The sequence below is a fragment of the Oryza sativa genome, chromosome 10 (assembly GCF_034140825.1).
Source record: "Oryza sativa Japonica Group chromosome 10, ASM3414082v1".
In the NCBI taxonomy this organism is placed as follows: domain Eukaryota; kingdom Viridiplantae; phylum Streptophyta; class Magnoliopsida; order Poales; family Poaceae; genus Oryza; species Oryza sativa.
In genome coordinates, this window is record NC_089044.1 from 10,547,883 (window position 1) to 10,553,099 (window position 5,217).

Sequence of the window (5,217 nt, forward strand, 5' to 3'; positions counted from 1 at the left end):
ACGTTGCCCGAGCTCCGCTCTTTCGTTTCCGCCGCTTGCCGCTCGCTCTCGCCGTCGGAATCGTGCTAGCGCCGTGCTCCTCTCTCTCCGCCGTCGCCGTCGACCTTCGGTTAGCCGCCGACGTCGCTCCGCTCTTCTTCCCGGCTCGGCGACCCCTCCTTCGGCATCGCCGCATCGCCGCCGACCCCGTCCGCCGCTCCGCTTCGCCCGCCGACCGCCGGAGCACCGTCGTCATCGTCATCCCGAGCCGCGCCGCCGTCTTCCTCCGCTCCGGCCGCCGCTCTCGTCGTCGTCGTTGTCCCGGGGTGAGCCGAAGACCGCCGTTCGCCTTCCCCCTTTCCTCCTCTCTCTCGGGTGCCACTCCGCCGCGCCGTTGGTCGCCGGCGGCGACCATCGGGGCGCGGGTGCGCGTCCTCCTCCCGTCGGCCGCGCCGGCGAGGCCGCCCTTGGGCGCGCCCTCGCGGCTGCCAAGTGGGCCCGGCTGTCAGCCGCCCGCGCCCGCGGGTGCGGCTGACGCGCGGGACCCACGGCGCCGACCGCCGCCAGCCGCGTGCGCCCGGTCCACCGTGGACCGTGGGGCTGACACGTGGGCCCCACTTCCCGTGGACCCGGTCCGCGCGCCCGCCTCCCCGGCTGACGCAATAAATAGAATTTTTAATTGAAAATTTAATGAAGAAATTCGCAAATATCCATTTAAAGAGCATATAAACTTCAAATGGCCATATCTTGGCCATTTGAACTCGGAATTGGACCGTTCAAGTCTCTAATTTTTCCTTAAGATGTAAAGAACCCATTTTTGTGCTTTGTTTCTGCTGTTATGTGGAGTTATTTAGTGTTAAAGCCTTTTTCTTTTCCGTTGGTCGTGTAGACGCTGCAGCTTCGGAAGATCCGCTCTTCGTGGAAGTCGAAGCCGTCGAGTGGGAAAACGAGCAAGGCAAGACACATCATCTTGATCATATTGAATCCCAGTTTATAAAATTATGTTGATTTAAATTATTGCATTATCGCTTTATTTAAATTCCCGCGTTATCACTGTTTTATTTAGCCATGCCTATTTACCTTTGTTATGACCATATTATTATTGTTATTGTTATTATTATTACCTTGTTCACCCTAGACAAACAAAACCTCAACTAGTGGACACTCTATTCATGGTTCCACAAGTATGAATTTAGGTAGATGCTTCGCTGATTAATTAGGCAACATTAGGTGGTTTTATAACTTTAGACTTGGGAAATTCTCATATCATTTGGACACCATGGAATGGTTGGCTTATGTTGGAATTGGACACACACCTCCCTTCCTCTTTCAAAACCCCTAAAACCTGTTTTCGGTGGGGTTTGGGTGCATGCCAGTTGTGGGAAGTAGCACCCCGGCCACTATAAGGACTAAAGCTCGGGCCTCTGTTGCAAAGCACTACCGTACTTCCACATGTCTAGTGGGTAAGGCTTAGTTTGTGGCTCAGTCTAGTCATAAACAAAAGTACACGGATTGGAGATGGATGAAGTCGGGGGTCGATGGACATTCTCCAGGGCAAATGAAGGCTACACGAGCTGCGGCCCGGTAGTCGAGATGTCATACGGCGGAGGGTTGGTGCCCAATGCTAGGGGCTCAGTTGTGCCTGCCTGTCCCGGGTATCCCGGCCGTAGGTAGGATTGGGTCGGTACTCTTGTCTAAGGCTAGGATGGGTTGGAAACTATGTCACGTCTTCCGTCCGTATACCGTGGTGGTATGTGGCACGTGGCAACACGTGAGGAAGATGTGTCTTGTGGGTAAAGATGTACACCTCTGATCAGAGTAAATCTATTCGAATAGCCGAGCCCTCGGATATGGGCAAGCCTAGCAATGTACCCAAGTCAGTGTTATAATTCTTAAAATCTGCTCAACAACTAAAATGTGGAATGGTTGGCCTGGGTTGGCTTAGGACGAGCTGGGACCCAGGGTCGGGTTGCCAGTTCGGTCTGAATCATCGTAGGCCTTGGGTTAAGGCAGGTTCGTGAGGGTTCACGGCCTTGATTTAATAACATTGTATAGCTCTAGGATCGTGTTTACAAAATAGCCCTGTGCAACTAAATGTCTTTAAATGCTGTTTACTGCAACCCTAACCCCTCTATGGTATATTTCCCTTGTACTCCCTTGCATTTATTCTGCATTTGTGGGTGTGTCTTGTTGAGTACGGTGGTTGTACTCAGTCTTGCTTAATTTTCCCAAGCCCAGATGAGGAGTTCCCTGAAGATGAAGGCTTTGGTGTCTAGCTCGTGCCTGCCGTCAAGCGCCTGTGGTCGTCGCCCTAGTCTTCCGCTGTTTTTCGTTGTCTTTGAGTGTGCTGGGCCTTCGTTGCCCATGTAATAATTTTATATACGCTTCCGCTTGTTAAACTCTGAATTGTATCAACTTTTGGTGTACCTTGCCTCCTGGGACAAGGAATAATGCACGCACGTCAGGAACGCCGGTTGGGTGATTTCCGGTCGTGACAGTGAGTATATCAGAATGTCATCAATGAAAACCACAACAAACTTATCCAAGTATTCCATGAACACTTTATTCATTAAGTTCATGAAGAAGGCAGGTGCATTGGTCAAACCGAACGACATCACCGTGAATTCATACAGCCCGTATCGCGTGGTGAATGCGGTCTTTGGAATATCTTCCTCACGGATACGTAGTTGGTGATATCCGGAACGGAGATCAATCTTGGAGAATACAGTGGCACCTTTGAGTTGGTCGAACAGATCATCGATCCGGGGAAGAGGGTACTTGTTCTTGATGGTGACTTCATTGAGAGCTCTGTAGTCGACGCACATCCTCTTCGTCTTGTCTTTCTTCTCTACAAAAATCACAGGAGCACCCCATGGGGAAGTACTCGGACGTATATACCCCTTTTCTTTCAACTCTTCCAACTGTTTCTTGACTTCGGCCAGTTCATTTGCTGCCATACGGTAGGGTCGCTTGTGCAGAGGAGTGGTCCCTGGAGCAAGATCTATTCGGAACTCAATCTCTCGCTTAGGCGGCATACCGGGTAGTTCTTCCGGAAACACATCTCCGAACTCCCTGACGATGGGGATTTCTGACAGTCCTATCTGATGAAGTTCTGAACTTCTGACAGAGGTTGGGGGTGCAAAGAAAACAACCGGTTGTTCTGGCCCTCGGTACAGAGTAACAGTGCGTCTCGCGCAATCCACTACTCCTTGGAATTGTGCCAACCAATTCATCCCAAGAATCACATCCAAGTTCTTGGTGTCTAGCAGAATCAGATCCGAGGGAAAAGGAATCCCCTGAATTTCTATAGGGACGGCAGGGCTATAATACTTTGCTGTCATAACCCCTCCAGGGGTGGTGATGAGCAGAGGGTTCCTAAGCCTTTCTACCCCCAACTGATTTCTCCCCACGAATGGCACAGATATAAACGAGTGGGAAGCTCCAGAGTCGAACAAAATTGTAGCAGGGATGGAATGAACGAGGAACGTACCAACGATGACGTCCGGAGTTGTCAGCACGTCCTCGGCCGTCACGTGATTCACACGACCTCGAATGACATCCTTCCCACCGTTGTTGGGGCGGGGAGGCGCTTGGCCTTGCTGACGCCTTGGCTTTGGGCATTTATCCGCAAAGTGCCTGGGCTCGAAGCAGTTGAAGCACAGACGCTGCTGACCTTGAGCGTCCCTGCGGCCTTGAACAGGCTGCACAGTTGGCGTAGGAGGACGGGGCGCACGAGTCCCTTGCTGATTCTGCTGCTGCTGCGGCTGTGGGACGCGCACCACGAATTGAGGTCGAGGCGCGGAGCGAGGCTGCTGCGGCTGCTGCTGCGAGGAGGATCCCCCTGGATAGGGATTGGTGTAGCGGACCCTTTGGTTAGCACCCTGTTGATTGCGGAAATTCGCCAAGCGGCGCTTGTGCGATTCCAGCTCCTTGTGCTTGGCTTCCAAGCGGATGCTCTTGTCCACCAGTCGTTGAAAATCCGGATAGTCCCCAGAGACTAGACGGACGGACAGCTCAGGGTCCATTCCTGCCAAGAACTTCTCTTGCTTCTCCTCATCTTCCCGCACATCCTCTGGAGCGTAACGGGCCAGGTTGTTGAACTCATGCAAATACTCCATCACGGAGCGGTTGCCTTGCTTCAACTCTCGGAATTCCCTTTTCTTAAGAGCCACGACTCCAGCGGGCACATGGGTTCTCCGGAAAGCGGCGGTGAAGCGAGTCCAAGTAATAGGTTGCCCCTCTGGCTGCGTAGCCTGGAAATGGTCCCACCATAGAGATGCGGGTCCCTGCAGCTGATGGGCGGCGAAGACGACTTTCTCCTCATCGCTGCACTGCACCGTGTCTAACTTCTTCCCCACGGCATGCAACCAATCCAAAGCATCCACGGGGTTGTTGGAGCTAGAGAAGGTAGGTGGGCGGATGCGGAGGAACTCGGCGAGTTTAGAGTGTTGGGGAGGTGGTGGTGGAGCATTATGTTGTGGCGGATTTTGGAGGTGGTGGAGGAAAGCATTCATCATGTTAGCTTGCTGGGCGAGGATTTGGGTGAGAATGGCGTTGGTGTCTGGTGGTGGTGGTGGAGGAGGAGGTGGAGGTGGAGGTGGGTTGCCCTGGTGGTTGTGGTTGCTGCCTTCAGGTTGGTTGCCATCACCGGTAACAGCGTTTCTCCTGGTCGTCACCATCTGAAAACCCCACACAGAACCAGCAAACAGAGAAGGAGCTAACAATTAAAACTAACCACCCACGACTACCATTATTCTTAAATTTATCACTGCTATTAAATTGGTTCATTAAAGTTCAAGTTGCTTAGGCGAACAAATAAAGACAGGCTCCGACATAGTTACACCACACACCGGCATAACCATGCCCCACACGACTCAACAAGAAGACAAACGAGAAAAACACACGCGCAAGCCTACTAACTGCTCGTCTACTGCTGCGACGGGCCAGGACGGAAGGTGAGCAACAGCGCACCCTCCGAGCTACCAACGCCGGAGGCTTCCCCCTCCTGGGGAACCACGGGCGCAGGCTCGGCACGAGGGGTCTCGACGAAGCAAGTCCACGCCAGGGACTGACGGACAAGCTCAGGCCTGGAGGTGCTCTTGCGGGCGGTGATCTTCTGGCTGCGGCAGACGCGGCGACGCTTGGGGCGGCAGATCTCTCCCTGGGCGATCTTGAGCTGGTGCAGTTGCGCCTCCACTGCGTCGAGGTCCTTCTTGAGCTGCAGGTTCTCCTGACGCA

General features: G+C 53.3%; 1 long non-coding RNA gene across 1 annotated transcript; it reads left to right on the forward strand.

Annotated features, from left to right (window-relative positions):
- The first annotated feature begins 850 nt into the window (after window positions 1-850).
- On the forward strand, window positions 851-2,525 carry LOC136353667 (uncharacterized). The gene is made up of 2 exons (XR_010737049.1): window positions 851-934; window positions 2,218-2,525. It is a non-coding gene; the product is annotated as an uncharacterized lncRNA (long non-coding RNA).
- The last annotated feature ends 2,692 nt before the right edge of the window (window positions 2,526-5,217 follow it).